Source organism: Bos taurus, chromosome 4 (genome assembly GCF_002263795.3).
Source record: "Bos taurus isolate L1 Dominette 01449 registration number 42190680 breed Hereford chromosome 4, ARS-UCD2.0, whole genome shotgun sequence".
Lineage (NCBI taxonomy): Eukaryota > Metazoa > Chordata > Mammalia > Artiodactyla > Bovidae > Bos > Bos taurus.
In genome coordinates, this window is record NC_037331.1 from 94749068 (window position 1) to 94766440 (window position 17373).

At 43.2% G+C, this 17373-nt stretch overlaps 1 long non-coding RNA gene across 31 annotated transcripts in view; it reads right to left on the minus strand.

Moving 5' to 3' along the window:
* Window positions 1-17373, minus strand: part of LOC107131356 (uncharacterized) — a 248533-nt gene that overhangs the window by 147574 nt on the left and 83586 nt on the right. The window contains exons 4-5 of one of the 31 annotated variants that reach the window (XR_009494349.1): window positions 8294-10799; window positions 6690-6812 (exon numbers count right to left, since the gene is read on the minus strand). The exons of 28 other annotated variants lie outside the window; for them this stretch is intronic. This is a non-coding gene — a long non-coding RNA (uncharacterized lncRNA). Of the gene's footprint in view, window positions 1-6689; window positions 10800-17373 lie in introns of all 31 variants that reach the window. 2 more of the 31 variants (XR_009494339.1, XR_009494341.1) reach the window with 2 other exon arrangements.

Sequence of the window (17373 nt, forward strand, 5' to 3'; positions counted from 1 at the left end):
GATTCTATAAAACAGGAAGTGAAAAAGCCAAGAGAAGGGTTTACATAAATGCTAATAGGCATGTTCAGAGAAGTATAAGATCACTGCTTTTGAAGGTGGGGCAGTGAGTGGAGAGGGATAGGAGTAGAATTAAGATAATTACGAAGAATATGGCAGAGCTGGAACTTGGATTTAGACAAGCAGAGATGAGAGGTAATAATATATCGAAGATTAAAATGAGTTCACCCTAATATTCTTCTTAAAGCAGGAAAGTGAGCTAGCAAATCATATGCATTCAATAAGACTGAATCCTTGACAGCAAAGACAATGCCACATACTTGTTTTTCTTCTAACGTAATATTCATTCTGGAAACATTTAATACATATTTAGCGATGAAGAAAGGATAGGGAAAGGGATAAGGGGTGTGGGGCTTGTAGTATTCCTCAGAATATTTAATTAACTCAGACACACTGTCCGACCTGCTGTCTGGTTTTGTAATACATATTAATTAATCCTATTTCAATCATTAACAATCTTTCACTAAGTTGTATGTGTTCTCTGCTGCTGCTGCTAAGTCGCTTCAGTCGTGTCCGACTCTGTGTGACCCCATGGACTGCAGACTACCAGGCTTCTCTGTCCATGGGATTCTCCAGGCAAGAACACTGGAGTGGGTTGCCATTTCCTTCTCCAATGCATGAAAGTGGAAAGTGAAAGTGAAGTCGCTCAGTCCTGTCCGACTCTTCTCGACCCCATGGACTGCAGCCTACCAGGCTCCTCCATCCATGGGATTTTCCAGGCGACAGTACTGGAGTGGGGTGCCAATGCCTTCTCCAATCATAAATCTTTAAATGAGAGTACTTCATATTCACAATGACTAGCCCAAATCATGGTTATCGGTTTTACTTCCAAAACTAAGCACAAATGTATTTTAATCAATTTATCTGTACATTTTTCTTTGGAAAACAGCCTAGTATTTTAAAAAAGGAGAAAAGAGGAGCCATCTTCATGCAAAGCAATACGATAGAAATATAAAAGCAAATTTAATTGTTACAGTAAAATGTAACATCTGCTTCTAAAGGAAAATGAATGTTCCTCTAACAAATATGTTAACAGAGAAAAATCAACCAGTTGTATTATGCCTTGAGCAATGAAAACCTGTTTCCTCATTTCCTTCTTGTCCTTCTGAAAAGACAATATGTCACAGTCAGACTTTTTTAAATAACAGCATCCATTCTTGTGACAAATGTTTGCCAAGGCGGGCAGGGATGGTGCAGGGAGGAAGGAAAGGAATAAAAAGGCAAAGAAAACAGAAGAGATAGGAAACAGTTTAGACGCCACCTGCTGACAAAAGAGAGAAAAAAAAGGGAAAGAAATTTGAGAGCACCACTTCCTGACTAGTGTGTCTGAAATAAATGTCAAATTAGTTTTCCATTCATCCTCATAAGAAATTTTACTGTGAAAATATGTGGAATTATTTTTTTTCTTTCATAAACTTCATGTCCTGAAAAATACTGTTATTACTAAATCAAATCATAAAGACCACCATTCCTCAACTGCAGACAGTATTAATTGCATCCAAAATTATTTTAGACATCACAGGAGTATTACAGTGAATGAACTAGAAACATCTCAGTGATATAGTCCAGCTTTTCCAGGCAGTCAGCTAAGGGATGATTTCTTTGGTTAGAAGCAGTCATCTAAATTAAAAGCACACCTGGAACAGCAGAAAACTGAAGGATGATCACTCTCTATAAGCAGGACATTGAACCTTTCTCACCACTGATTATAAGCTAGCCAAGCAATGTATCACTCACTCACCCTATGCTACAAAAAGGCATAACAAATAATAAGTAATTTATTCATGGCTGTGAATAAAATTAAACCAGAAGCCTCAGATCTGAGGAGAAAGGGAAAGAGAGGTTTACTTGCATGTACATCTTCAGAAACTGCAACCGACTGCCTTTCTCTTTTTTTTCCCAGTTAACCTGGGCAACCGCACACACAGCTCGAGCTGTTTCTGTTTCAAATATACCCATACTCTCAGTTAAGAGATTTCAGCGGATAGGAAGTGTTTTTCAATATCTCAATTTTTTGGTATGTGGCATTTTTTAGCATTTAAGAAGTACTGCTATTTACATACGGCTTACCCAGTGGCACAGTGGTAAAGAATTCGCCTGCAGTGCGGCAGACCCAGGGTTGATTCCAGGATTGGGAAGATGCCCTGGAGGAGGGCATGGCAACCTGCTCCAGTATTCTTGTCTGGACAATCCCATGGACAGAGGAGCCTGGCAGGCTGAAGCCCATTCCCCCAGGTGGTACTAGTGGTGAAGAGCTGCCTGCCAATACAGGAGACCTGAGACATGGGTTCAATCCCTGGGTCAGGAAGATCCCCTGGAGGAGGGCATGGCAACCCGCTCCAGCATTCTTGTGTGGACAATCCCATGGACAGAGGAGCCTGGTGGGCTACAGTCCATAGGATTTCGAAGAGTCAGACACAACTGAAATGACTCCGCATGCACGCACTATTTGCATATGGAGCACCTGAAGGCCAGCTACATACAAAGGACCAGGGTCCCCAGTGGACATGACTGCGGTTTTAGAGCTGGAACATGTAAGTTCTCATTTCACAATACTTGGGGTCCGTTAGTTCACCACACTGATAACTTTAGGTATTCAACCTTCAAAAACACATTGTTTTCATTGATTTATCTATATACTATTTGACTGTATTGCATCAAACAGAATTTAAGAGATATTTTGTTACCAAATCATGGTATTTTTTGTTTTTGACTGTGGTCTTAAACTCTATGTGGGCACAGACTACAAAAACTCAAGGCAAGTGGACACAGAGCTGTATTCTAGGGAAGATAATGTCTTTCAACCTCATCTTATGGTAACTATGCTACTCCATGAAGCAGTTACTTCAGTTTCTAACTGAATTCAGTGTCCTCTAAGTTAAGCAGATGTCAGCTTGAGGGTTTAGGATCACATACATTTTTCCTACTGAAAGTATTTAATCACTGACAACTGTTAAGAATTTACCTCACTAAGAGTTTTCAGAACAAATGATCAATATAACATTGAGGCCAACAGAAAATACTGCAGAGAGAAAAAAAGAAATGGGGTTGGCCCTAATATATTTAAACAGAAGAAAAATGCACTAAGGTTGGTGATCTACGCAACTAAGGTTTAATAATGGTGCCTTAAAGCAGCCGAGTTCTCTGAAGTGCTCTAATAGGGGATACTGAAAAGGGTTAAGGACACGGTACTTGTGACATAATCTGATAGAAGAGATCCTTCCCTAGTGAAGGACACATGGCATGGTGCAGGAGTACTGAGCAAGCAGTCAGAAAATCCTGGATGCCCAGTCCCATCTCCAGCCACCTGGATTTCCATCCTTGCCTCTCTGCTATCTTGTCATCAAAGAGAAATTAGTTCTTCCAAACCCATCTCCCAGTTTCTATCAGCCCTATTAGCTAATAGAACAAACACACACTCAAAACCCTAAGCCCATATCTATTACTGAGGACAGGATTCTAGATAGATCACCTCTAAAGATGACTGCTGCTGCTGCAGCTACTACTAAGTCACTTCAGTCGTGTCCAACTCTGTGCAACCCCATAGACGGCAGCCCATCAGGCTCCCCCATCCCTGGGATTCTCCAGGCAAGAACACTGGAGTGGGTTGCCATTTCCTTCTCCAATGCATGAAAGTGAAAAGTGAAAGTGAAGTCGCTCAGTCGTGCCAGACTCTTAGCGACCCCATGGACTGCAGCCTACCAGGCTCCTCCATCCATGGGATTTTCCAGGCAAGAGTACTGGAGTGGGGTGCCACAAGAAAAAAATGGACTCAGCTCAAAGCACCTCATTTATTTTTAATACTTATTTCTACATCCACGAAGGTTAAACAGTGCTGTCTTCTTGCAGTTGTCTGTTTATACACGTTCCAAAGTTTCTCTAGAAGGAGGGCATGGCAACCCACTCCAGTATTCTTGCCTGGAAAATCCCATGGACAGAGGAGCCTGGCAGGCTACAGTCCATGGGGATGCAAAGAGTCAGACATGACTGAGGCGACTTGGCATGCATGCACCCCCACATACAGCTTTGGTCTATGTCTCTGGTCCAGAACGGCTTCCTGCATTGGAATCAACTCAATTCCTGTTGGTCTCTGTACCTCCACTTCTATACCGTTGTCCTTCATACTTAACACTCAGCCTGGCTTTTACCATATGACTTCACCTCCCTTTTCAATCACTGATCATGAGACAGTACTCTAGCCATGTTGCCTCCATCCAATCCACCTCAGGACCCCTTTGACACAGCCCGTGTATGGTGTGAGGAAGGGACTCCCACAGTCACCCCTATTTCACATTTTCAAAGGCCACCACTTGCTGCTTCAAAAGTCAGCAAATACTTAGTAGGTCTCTACTCTGTGCAATGCACAGAAATCCAGTGTGTATTTGCAGAGTTTGAGTATCATTTGATTTCCCTACATAGACTCAGTGAATGCTGTACACGACGCATGCGTGTGTGCTCAGTTGTGTCTGACTCTTTGACCCCACGGAAGGTAGCCCATCAGGCTCTCTGACCATGGGGATTCTCCAGGCAAGAATACTGGAGTGGGTTGCCATTTCCAACTTCAGGGGATCTACACCAAGAGGCTGATAGACTACAATGAACAAGCTGTCATCCTGACCTGAAGTCGGTGACATTTTAGGAGAAGGGGAAGAAGGGAGCAAGGTATATGTACAGTAAGAAGACAACCTTCCTGTCCCTACCTCCCACTCTATTCAAGGATATGCTGGATTGAGGGAGATGAAGAACAGATTTTCTGTGTGGCAGTGATCCTAAATTTTGTTCTATTAAGTGTCACCCTGTTCCCCTCCCCAAACTGAAGGGCCACTGTGGACGGTCAGCATTACCTGTTATTCCATGACCCTGGCAAATCATTTAATTTCTAAAAACATCTAGGATCTTCAGTTGCTGGATCTCTGTCACCTTATCTGTAAATGAAACCCACGTGCCAGGCTTATTCTGAAGATTAAATGAGCATGTATAGAATAAGCGTGAGCAGTGGGGCTTTGTGCCTTCCTCCGAAACCCAGGAACACAGGCCCACGTCACCGTCAGGTAGAAACCTATGAAGTACAAGGAAGAACTTCATAATAATGAGAGAAAGTCAAAGACAAAGGAGTAGTTAGGTACCAAAGCACAGGCAGGGGGTTGTAATGCCTACTCAATCAAACTGACCTTTCATAAACCTTCTCCTCTCCATAAGTTAGTTATGTTACTTCAAACAGGAGAAAATACTGTGCTTAATTATCTTTCTCTTTCTATCCGGTATTTCATGATTCAAAGGACTAAGACTGAAGTGCCAAATAAGCAGCCACACGGCTCCGTCTGCACCAGGCACCACAAGCACCCACCCACAGACCCCGAGCTCATCTCCGGGCTCCCTGCTGCGCTGGCCCGTCGGCCCACTGCTGCAAGTCTGTGCTGGAGGGCTGTGCCACGAGCATGCAGAGGGGGCCCACAGGGCATTCGGACTTCCAGAAATGAGTGCCAACACCCTCCTTCTGCCTTCAGTCAGGGGATGACCAGAGCTGACACTTGAATGATCCAGCTTCTTACACCCTCCGGTGGGATCCACCAAGGCAGGTTCCTCACACGGCCTCCCAGAGCACCAGCAAAGCAGGGCTCCAGCTGCCCACAGTGGTGACTTGCTTGGTAACCCACTACTGGAGATTCTGCTGTTTCTTTCACCTTCCAAATAAACTACGGACACAGATGCCCATGTCTCTCTGAGGAGAAGTCAATCTAAGAAAATACCTCATACCATAAGGACCTGAAGATACATGAAGTGAAGTCGCTCAGTCGTGTCTGACTCTTTTCGACCCCATGGACTGTAGCCTACCAGGCTCCTCTGTCCATGGAATTTTCCAGGCAATAGTACTGGAGTGGATTGCCATTTCCTTCTCCAGGCGATCTTCCCGACCCAGGGATCAAACCAGGGTCTCCTGCATTGCATTAAGAGACTTTCAGGGAACTCTCTTAAATCTTCTGGAAACAAATAAACTTTAGAGTCTCAGGTTTTTCACAGAATTAGCAATACACAATCTAGAGATATTTACAGAATATTAAGATAAAATTCCAGTAGTGTTTGTGATGACCAGAGTCCACTAGACTTATAAGAGTAATTCAGAAGAATGCTATCATGAGTTTTTTCACTTTGCATGGTGAGTGAGTTCATTCTAACTCAAAAAGATAAAATCTCTTTGATATAATGAAAAGCAATTCTAAAACACATTTTTTTTTAACATGGAGAAGTTCCATTCCAGAAATAATTATTGAAGGCCTACTAGCTTCCAGACATGAAGACGACCTAGCCCCTGTCCTCAGAGAAGTTAGTACCTAGAAAAATGAGAGACAGACATGTAAGTCAATAATTACACTAGGGTCAAAAAGTGTGATAATTAAACTGTGAACAAAGACACTGGAGGAAGGTCTGTCTGAATGGAAAAGAGCTAAATAAAGTTTCACAAGCAGCTATAGTTCAAGGTTTTCAAAGATGTCTGGGATTACAGGGGTGGGACAGAGAGAACACACCAGGTAGAGAGGCCAGCCTGGGAGAAAGCAGAAAGAAGCAAAAGCAGGTCTGTGTGTTCATCAAGTCTGGGCACCAGGTCAACAGAAGTAAAATGGAATACTCACATGCAAGAGAGTAACTTTTGTCTTCAAACTGTAAAATCGTCACAGGAATCACTTGACAAAAATATCTGACAAGTTTTCTACTTCAAAAAAGCCTCTAACATGCCAGGCCCTCATGTATTATCCCTGAAGCATAAATAAGAGAAAAATTGTCTGACTCAAAATATAGTTACTGCCTATATACAATGAGATTCCAACTATATGACATATAACTACGGATACAGTTGAAAGATCAGTGGTCTTGAGAGTGGCAGGGGCAGAAGGCTGAAGAAGTAGAGCACAGGCAATTTTCGAGGTGGTTAAAATACTCCATGGGATACTATAATGAGGGATACACGTCATTAAACATTGGGCCAAACCCACAGAATGCACAACTCCAAGACTTCAGGTGATTAAGATCTGTCGTTGCAGTTTCATCAATCATAATAAATGTACTGCTCTGGTGGGGGGTAATGATAATGAGGGGCGCTGCGTCTGGGGAGAAGAGAAGCATGGGGTATATGCTCTCTCTCTACCTAAAGCTACTCTGAAATAAATTCACATATACATAAATAATTATAAGCATTCATGATCGATACCCCAGGCCTTGTTAAAAGCCATCAGATCTATAGCGATGGGAAGAAAACTAATACTTTCAGAAATAAGACTTATTCTGTTATTTATCTTCTACGTGTTTGGTTAAGTTAAACTTATTCTCAGAGTTGACAGATATTGATTGGTACTATCTCTTTTCACGGAGGTAAATCTTCTTTTCAGTTTTTCACAGGAGATGACAACAGGGACTAAAGACTACAAAGTGTGTCCCAGTGTCTGGTATTATAGGAATTTTCCAGACAGTTCACAGAAACACAGCAGCGCCACAGTCTTATGGCTTGCTTCTTCTCTTGGGCTGTCAGGAGGAAAACTTAATATTCCTTACATTTTGAGGTTAAATTTATAGCTTTCATTCTGAATGTAGCACCTTCAAAAGGGGACACGCAAACAGAAAGCTTTGGTTTTAACAGATAAAGAGTGTTGTTTCATTATAAAACTATAGACATTATTTCGTAAAACATAAGAAAAATACTCGAGATGAAATCCACATACATTTATGACAGGTGACATTCTAACACAATAAATAATACCAAAAAAGCAATCTATGAGCAAGGCTCTATCAACTTCACCATGAAAGAAAGAAAATGTAAATCAAAGCAATCTGGACCCTAATGATTCCATTCTGAAGGAGATCAGCCCTGGGTGTTCTCTGGAAGGAATGATGCTAAAGCTGAAACTCCAGTACTTTGGTCACCTCATGTGAAGAGTTGACTCACTGGAAAACACTCTGAGGCTGGGAGGGATTGGGGCAGGAGGTAAAGAGGACGACAGAGGATGAGATGGCTGGATGGCATCACTGACTCGATGGATGTGAGTTTGAGTGAACTCCAGGAGCTGGTGATGGGACAGGGAGGCTTGATGTGCTGTGATTCATGCGGTCACAAAGAGTCGGACACGACTGAGCGACTGAACTGAACTGAACTGAATGATGTCAATATCCTAGGCCCTGTTTAAAAACGTTTCCAAAGTGTTTTGCAAAGTTATTTGCAAAGTCATTCTTTGCAAATCCTTACCTCCATGGAAAACAGAGGAGTATTACCTCTGGCAGCTGATGAGCACTCCCTGATGGCCTCACAGCAGCTGCCACCCTGTAAAATATGACCATAGCTGCAAACCTGTCTGTCGAGCTGTTCATCTGTTTGTTGCTTAGGAGCCACGGGGAAGGAACTCAAAAAGAGAGCTTGTTTTAAGTCATCCTCAGCCACACAAATAGGGTGATCTTTCAGGACACTCCTGATCTAGGCTCCTGCTTTCCTCTGCAGGACTCCTTTTACTGAACTCCATCTTTGGCCCTGTGGGCACACCCTCTTTGGCTCACTTTACCTCTTCCAAGCCTTGACGGGAAAGAAAACATCCACTTTTTTTGTCTTATCCCATCCCAATAGGGATATTGTTAAAAAAAAAAAAAAAAAGTCTTGAAAGTAAGGAACTACATAACTCCAGTGATTTCCACCAGGAATTGACTAATGGTACATTAAGAGATCTTGGCTCCAGCACCCTCACTTATTTATTAGCTGTTTGGCCTTTGGCAAGTGACCTAATCTTTCTAAATCCTACTTTCTTCAACTAGAAAATGAAGAGGCCAAATTAGATGACCTCAAAGCGCCTTTCAAACGCTCAGGATTTGCTTCTGTGAAATACACAAGCAGAGAGGCACTGAACTTTAAAGAATATGGCCTGGAAAATAAGAGCAAACAGGACCCCAAGAGAAGTCCCATGTTATTAAGATTCAAATCTTGTATCTCCTCAGGAACTCAACCCACTCAAATATCAATCTCCAAAACAATTATTAACTGATGATTAAAACAGTCATGTAGTAGTTCCATAGGACATTAAATTTAAAAAGATACAAATTTCACTTTCAAGTAAGTTTCAGAGACTGTTCAGTAAAGTTAAATTCTCAACATCTTAGACTTTTATAATGCTAAGTGTGCACTGTGAATTTTCAGGAAAGTTGTTAGAACATACCATTTCTCCAAAATTGTTTGCCATAGGACCCTTTTTCACACAGCAAACCCTAAAGATCCAAGTGTTCCCAGAAATACACTCAGAGATGGCTGTTGCGAACCAATTAAATGTTCGCTCTGCAATGACTGAGTGAACTTGAAGTGGCACCCAGAGGACCTACAGGAGCCTGGGCAGCTGGTCAAGAGCCTGGTCTCTACTGCAGCTTCTGCTGCCAAATGGCTGTTTGCTCTGGACTGATTCACCAGCCTCCTCAGATCTGCTGGGCCCTACCTGTCCTCTGGGCAGCAGCTGCTGGCCTGCCCTCTCCACCCCAGCCTGGAGCAGCTCAGCTCACAGCCCTCCCAGGTCTCTGTTCTGTGTCTACACTACAGTAATACTGGCTGCACAAGCTGGCCCCCGTGACCATCTGGAAAACCTATTACCTTCATTCCACTGTCATCTTAATTTCTGCATGCTGCTGCTGCCGCCGCCAAGTCACTTCAATCGTGTCCGACTCTGTGTGACCCCATAGATGGCAGCCCACCAGGCTCCCCCATCCCTGAGATTCTCCAGGCAAGAACACTGGAGTGGGTTGCCATTTCCTTCTCCAATGCATGAAAGTGAAAAGTGAAAGTCAAGTCGCTCAGTCGTGTCCGACTCTTAGCGACTCCATGGACTGCAGCCTACCAGGCTCCTCCGTCCATGGGATTTTCCAGGCCAGAGTACTGTAGTGGGCTGCCATTGCCTTCTCCAATTTTTGCATGATCACACAACAAATACGGGCAATGGTCTAGAGTTCTTGCAGAGTAAGAAGAATTCTAAAAAATCCCCAATTTTCTTCCACAGAGACATAACTAAAGAAAATGAACTACAAGATCTCTTTATGAACAATTTTCTTTTTCTATGAAACATCCCCATTAGCAAATTACAATTAAGCAAATACTGGCAGAGAAACAACATAGGTTTCTTTGAAATTAAAAAAAAAAAGAACTTTTCTGATAAGTATTATTGACTGAAAAAGTGTTAACATGTTTGTCACATTCAAAAAGCCACAAATGAATTTCTCTGAAAAACCCAACGTCCTTTTAAAAAATCCACAAAATTGGGGCTCTGCCAAAGAGTCAATGTTACAAAACCATGTGCCACATGCCCTTCTTCATGCTTCTATGAATTACTAAAGCAAGGATTAAGCTTCTGGTGATTTAGTATCAGAAAGATCAGACATGGATTCAAAGGCTGGCTCTAGCTGGGTATATTTGGGCAAGTTATTTAATTTTTATTTAACCTCAAACTCCTAATTCCTTAAATGAGAACAAGAATTACCTAGTTCACAGGATAATTGGGAGTTTTAAATAAAATAAAACTGAATCTACCTAACATGACAGGGACCTATGTTAGTTAGAGTTAGTTTGGCTGAGAGAGACAGGAAGCCCAATGTACCAGCAGTTTAAACAAGAGAAGTTTCCTTCTTCCTCAGGAAAAAGCCCAGGGAGGCGAGTGTGGCACTCCGCCGTCATGTCTTTTGATCACCTATGGCTCAACTTCCCGGTCCAGGACGGCGGCATCTACATCCTAGACAGCCGATTGGGAATGACAAATGACAGGGCGTAAGGCACACATACTGGCCCTCAAGGGAGGTTCTGCAAAGGATCACGTGGTAACACACTTCCCATTAACCAGAATTCAGTCTCACGGCCACAGAGCTGCCACAGTTCCATCCAGCCTGTTCCCGTGGGGACAGCCAACACCAGTTACTTAAGTGGGCATCCATTCTGAATGTCTGGATTCTGAGGCCATACTGATTGCTAAGCATTTTGAAAATTACCCTTGCCTTTAGGACGCTGTGCCTTCAAACTCCACAACAAACAAGATTTCCTTTGTAACATATGCAGTTCAGGACATAATTTTCCCCTCACTGGTTATTTCCTCCTTAGTTTCCTTTTCTGAAAAAGAAACTAAGCTTTAATAGAAAAAGGTCAGCGTTACTGAATTACAGGGTTCTCTTTTCAAAAACTAACACTCCATTTTCGATGCCATGGTCTCCTGAGGGCTGAAATACAGAGACTCTGATGGTGGAAGTAAGCACCTTGTCCCACTGCCCCGCTTCTAGGCTGCTGGGCCCTGTCGCCTCTTGGTCACTGGTAGGAGCTCTAAGTGAAGGATAGGGAGGAGAAGCAGCCATGTAGACTGCTATGTCTCTACTTGGTGCACACGTGACACATATGGGCAGCACGTGCTGAATAAACTGGAGCGTGTCACCCTTCCAATTAAACCCAGTTAACACCAGTATCCATCTTCCTGAAAAACTGGAGCTGGAGTGCAGGGACCCAGCCTAGGTTTTTCTGGGTTAATAATCTCCTAGAGTTTAAATCCTAAGCTGTATTCCACAATTGTCAAGAAAGCTTGCATTAAAAAAAAAATCAATATTAGGAATATTTTTCCTTTTAAAATATATTAAATTAAATATAATTTTAAAAAATTGTTAAATAGCTTTAACTGCTGCAAAATAAGCAGTCTGTACCAACCCGGGGTCCTGGCATGCTGTGAAAGCTCTGGCCAGCCCTCTGCTATTGCTCAACTGTTTGTATCTTATGCGACCCTCATCTCCTTAAACAACCTTTCCTACATTCTGCACATTTTAAGGGTGGCTTTTATTTTTTCCTTAATTGCTGTATTGGTTTTTTTCTAACAAGCACATAGGGACATGACGAGAAGAGCATCAGTGAAACGCCATTCTGCTCTCCGCTTCCCTACACTGCTTCCCTTCCCAGAGAGAACTGTTCTTACTGTTTGCTGTGAAGTTGTCCAGGCTACGTAGTTCCTAACATAAAAGTCAACATGAACACATTCCGTTTTGCACCAAAAAAATGCATTCCCAGTATTCTATTCTTTTCTCACTCTAAAGAGCTTCGACATATTTTCGTCTGCAGTCACTGTAACTAATTTACTTTCTAAATTGAACAGTAACATTCCTTGTACATAGAGGTGCTATTTAACAGCGTGTGTACATCACCAATTATCACAAAGTAGTATTCTAACCTTGAAAAGCTCTTGGTACCAATATTCTTCCCCACAATTAACTTCCTATGGGACACTGCTGCTGCTGCTGCTAAGTCGCTTCAGTCGTGTCCAACTACTCAACAAATACTTGAAGGAATATGTGTCTTCAGAGGGAAGAATTACAATCTTGAGTGGGAAGGGCAAGCTCTCCATACAGCCCCATAAATTCTGGCACATCCTCCTGGGCAGGGTCCCCCATTAATCACCTGTGTAAACATCACTACATTTAATGAGAAAGCTATTTGAAGGAAGCTTCCAGTGTGACACTGTCCACATGGACCATTGGCAAAATGGCGACATTCTGTAGCCACGCTGCCCAACACTCATACACGCCAGCCACATGTGGCTAATGGTTACTTGAAATATGCCCAGTACAACTGAGGAACTGAATTTGTAGTTTAACTTAATTTAAATAACCACATGTGCCTAGTGGCTACCCTTCTGGACAGATCTGTTCTACCGAATAGTGGATAAACAGAAAAAGATTACAATCCCTGTTATAAAAGAGGGACACTTGAGAAACGTGTGTGTAAGTATGTATGGCAAGCATGGTGGATTAAGCTCAAATTACATCTCCTGAATCTTCTTTCTTGACATATCCAAGGCTGAGTGGACTATTTCTAAAAATAATGTCTCTAGCTAAAGTTGGAGCAAGCCTTAAAGATATGCTGCAACTACCTTTAAAATTTCAAACTGAAAGTTTTACTGTACTGAAACTCTATGTTTGATGATGCACTCTGTTTTATAATTTTCCTGGCATGATATTACGTGTGCATCACACTAAATTAACAGTTTCTCTGTTCGGTGGAAAAAACAAGTTGCAGAAGCATATGTATAATACTATGCCAGCCACACACATAAATGTATGCATATATACACGTTTGTGTGTGAATAGAACTTATCTAAAATGGTTCTGCTGAAAAGCACATTCTGTGGTGATGAAAATGCTCTCTGCCTACTCTGTCCAACAGGGTTATTCAGCTACTGAGTGCTTGGAGGATGGCCAGTATGTGATGGAGGAATGTGACCTTTACTTGTATTTAATTAATTAAAATAGCCACAAGTGGCAAATGGCCAGTCCGTTGGATGGTATAATTTAGAAGAATAAACCTCAAACTGCTAAAAGGCAATTTCAGAGTGTTGTGTTGGTCACTCAGTCATGTCTGACTCTTTGTGACCCTATGGTAAGACCCTTCAAGAGGTCTTATCATTAAAGGGAAGATAAATCTTTACTTAAACTTTACAAACCACTGTAGTGTCTGGGTTTAATTATCTAGTTTCATACAACTGGCACCTATAGCTAGCTCATCAAATGAATAAATATGAAGGGGCGGGGTCTTACTAGCTCAGGCCTCCATAACAAATTCCACAGACTGGGTGCATTAAACCATAGAAAACTTCTTCTTAGTACTGGAGGTTGTAAGTCCAAGATGAGGGTGCCAGATGATCAGGTTCTGATGAGAGCTCTCTTCCTGGCTTGGAGACAGCCCCCCTTTTCACTGTGTCCTCTCACGGGGGTGCAGATGGGGAAATAAAGCTCTGAGCTGCCTCTTCTTACAAGGACACTGATCCCTCATGGGGACACCATTCTCGTGTCTTCTAAACTGATTATCTCCCAAAGGCTCCACCTCTAAATGCCGTAACACTGGGGGTTAAGGCTTCAATGAACAAACTCGCAGGTGGGGACACAAACATACTGTCTGTAAGGACAAAAAAAAGAATTAAAATTCCTTCTACTCTGTGTATTTTTCTCTACTGCCTTCACATAGCTCACTGAGTGCCCTAGAAATCTTACCATTAGGCTTCCAACATCTGGTTGTTGGAACATCTGGGACAATGGCATTTTCTAATGACAGGAGTGTGGCCAAGTCTTGAGACCTTATGATCTTATACATTCTAGTTTGAAAGAACACATTAATGATTCAATGTGCATGTGTGCTCAGTCGCTCAATTGTGTCCAACTCTTTGGGGCCCCGTGGACGCTATTCTGCCAGGCTCCTCTGTCCATGGAATTTTCCAAGCAAGAAACACTGGAGTGGGTTGCCATTTCGTACTCCAGGCGATCTTCTCAACCCAGGGATCGAACAAACATCTCCAGAGTCTCCTGCATTGGCAGGTGAATTCTTCACCACTGAGCCACCTGGGAAGGCCCAGTGTTCTCATACCTCTACGTAATTTCTTGATGCCCTCAGCAACCAAATGGTGGTGCCAGATGTACACCAGGCAAAGCTGGAAAGGTCACTTCACATGCTACCTTTAACTGTGCCTGTTTGTAGTCCTGTGGGAATGAGCAGAGCTGCCTTAAAGTGGGTTTAACCTCTGGGTCACCTCAACACACTTGTTCTTCCAAGATCATCTGCTGGGAAGCCAAAGACACCTTTTTCCAGGAAAGAGGACAGAGTCAAGCTAAGCTTCCCACAGGCCCAGCAGCTTCTCTTCCCTTGGTTTTTGAGGAAACTTCTGCAGCTTCCCAAGGTCTCCAGGTATGGGGACAGCTGGTATTCTTAAACAATGCCTGTAAAACAGTGGCACCCCTAACCTAGGCTCCTTGGTCAGAAGCAGCCTGTGCATTCAACCATTATCAAAGCTGCTTTTTTGTGCCCCATAAAAAGATGAAGATGTGAAAATGCTGGCCCGGGCTAGGACAAGGGGGAAATAAGGCATGACTACTTGATGGTTACAGAGATTTCTTTAGAGGTGATGAAAATGTTTGGAACTTGGCAGAGGCGGTGGTTGTACAATATCAGTGTACTAAATGCCCCTGTTGACTTTGAAATGGCTAACTTTATTTCACCTGGAAAAAATCCACAAAAACCCAAAATCTATTTTAAAAAACATAGGAAGTGGGCACCATCCCATCACACAGACCTACCCTGAGGGCCCTGGGAGGGCACACTGGTCCTGCACACCTCACTGTGGGATGATGGGCACTGGCAGACCCGTCCTTCCCATTCTTCTCAACCAAGACTTTCGAGCTCCCTTCCCCTTAGCCATTTTCAGTTACACTGCAGAATCTACCTTAAACTCTGGGAGGGCCCATGAGGCAATCCACCCCACCAAAGAATCTAAATGGATCCTCTTGAATACCCTGTATTCTAACTCAGCCACTGATCTGTTTGTTGCTCTCAAGTTAGTCTCTGTTAGTAGTTTTTCATCTTGTTCTGCTATTTCCTACCCGTATTCCCTAAGGACCTCCCACTCAGTATTCTGCCAATCTACCACTGAGGGAAAACACCACCTTTCTGCTCTGTAACGCTGAGAAAATTCTTCAGGAAACTTTGAATGCACCCTTGACTGCTCTGGCTTCAACCGAACACAGTGGTTGACTCTATCTGAACAATCAGTGCAATCATGATGATTGTGGTCAATTAAAATGTCAAATCAGTCGTTTGAGTAAACTGACAAATGGTTGGACTAAACTGTTTTTTCCTTGGTACTACAACAATACACAATAACTCGGTGAAAACAGTTAAGAGGGAAAGACAGGGAAGTAAAGAAAAATGATTTTCTTTAGCCTCCTCCCTGTCTTTTGTTGGGCTTCCCTCGTAGCTCAGTTGGTAAAGAATCCACCTGCAACATGGGAAACCTGGGTTGGGAAGATCCCCTGGGGAAGGGAAAGGCTACCCACTCCAGTATCCTGGCCTGGAGAATTCCACGGACTGTACAGTCCATGGGGTCGCAAAGAGTCGGACACGACTAAGCGACTTTCACTTGTCTTTTGTCACGTCTACAGCAGTTGTCCTGATCATGCTCTAGAACCATGTTTCCAAAAGATACTTGACTATGAAATCCTTTTTGATACCAACATCTTTCCCTACCAACTGAGACAAGAGTGGGTAGAGCACAAACTTTAAAAGAATGACATAGGCCGATGACATGATATAAACTGGCCAGAATCAACTAGGTCCAAAATGGTGGATGAGTCTACTTCCGATAGACCTTGAGCCTCAGCATACACTCATTGTAACACATCAGCGAGCTAAATGATGTACTCACAGGCACCATGACAGTTCCAAGGCCAACTATAAAGATCAAAAAGTGGGCGGTGGGCCAAATCCTAGAAATCCCTACCCCTTCCCCAAAATAGCTGGAATACTCCTCCCACTCATTAGCCTATGACATCACCCATCCCTATAACAACTGTCGACCCCATACCCTCGGGCCTCCTGCGTTCAAAGGTGGCCCACGCTCTGCCTGTGGAGTATGTTTCTCCCTGAATAAATCGTCTTTCACTTTACTATGGCTCACTCTTGAATTCTTTCCTGTGCAAAGCCAAGAACTCCCCCTTAGCAGCTGTCCCAGGGGTCTGGAAGTGACTTGAGATGTGACCATCCTCTCATGCCCCATCTCTCTCTCCTGCAACACAACCCTTACTTTCTCCATCTCAGTGAACGGCACCTTCCTTTACCTAGTTGTTCGGTCTAAAAACCTCAGAGTTATCTTTGGCTCTTCTTTCGTTCATACCTCCCAAATGATTTATCAGGAAAATGCACCAGCTCTATTTTCAGTGTCCCTAATCCAAGTATCTTCCCCAATCCAGACTGAGCTACCAACCCGCCTCAGGCACACCACCTCTCACCTAAACCACACCAGCTTCTGCTTTTGACCCCCAATCCCAGGGCATCCAAAGTGACCTTTTAAAATAACAAGTCCTAACACATCTTTCCCCTATTCAGAAAGGCGCCTCATGCCTTACACGGACTGGACCTCGGTCTCTCTCCAACTTCATTTCCAAATGCTCTTTCCTCTGTTGCCTGTTCTGTGGACAAAGCTGTTCCTCTGACGAGCCAAGCAGTCTCATCCCAGAGCCTCCGAACTGTCAGTTCCCTGTGCCTGGAGTGCTCTTCCTCCACCGAGTGCTGGGGACCGAATGTTTGCATCCCCCAGAATTCAGGGGTTGAAGCTGAACCCCATTGTGATGGTATTTGGAGGTGGTGGCCCTGGGAGTTGATTAGGTCATGAGGGTGGACCCCCATGATGGCGATTAGTGTATTTGTAAGAAGAGACTCAAGAGAAATGATCTTTCTCTCCACTCTGTGAGGATATAGGAAGAAGGCAACTGTCTGAAATCAGGAAGAGTCCTCGA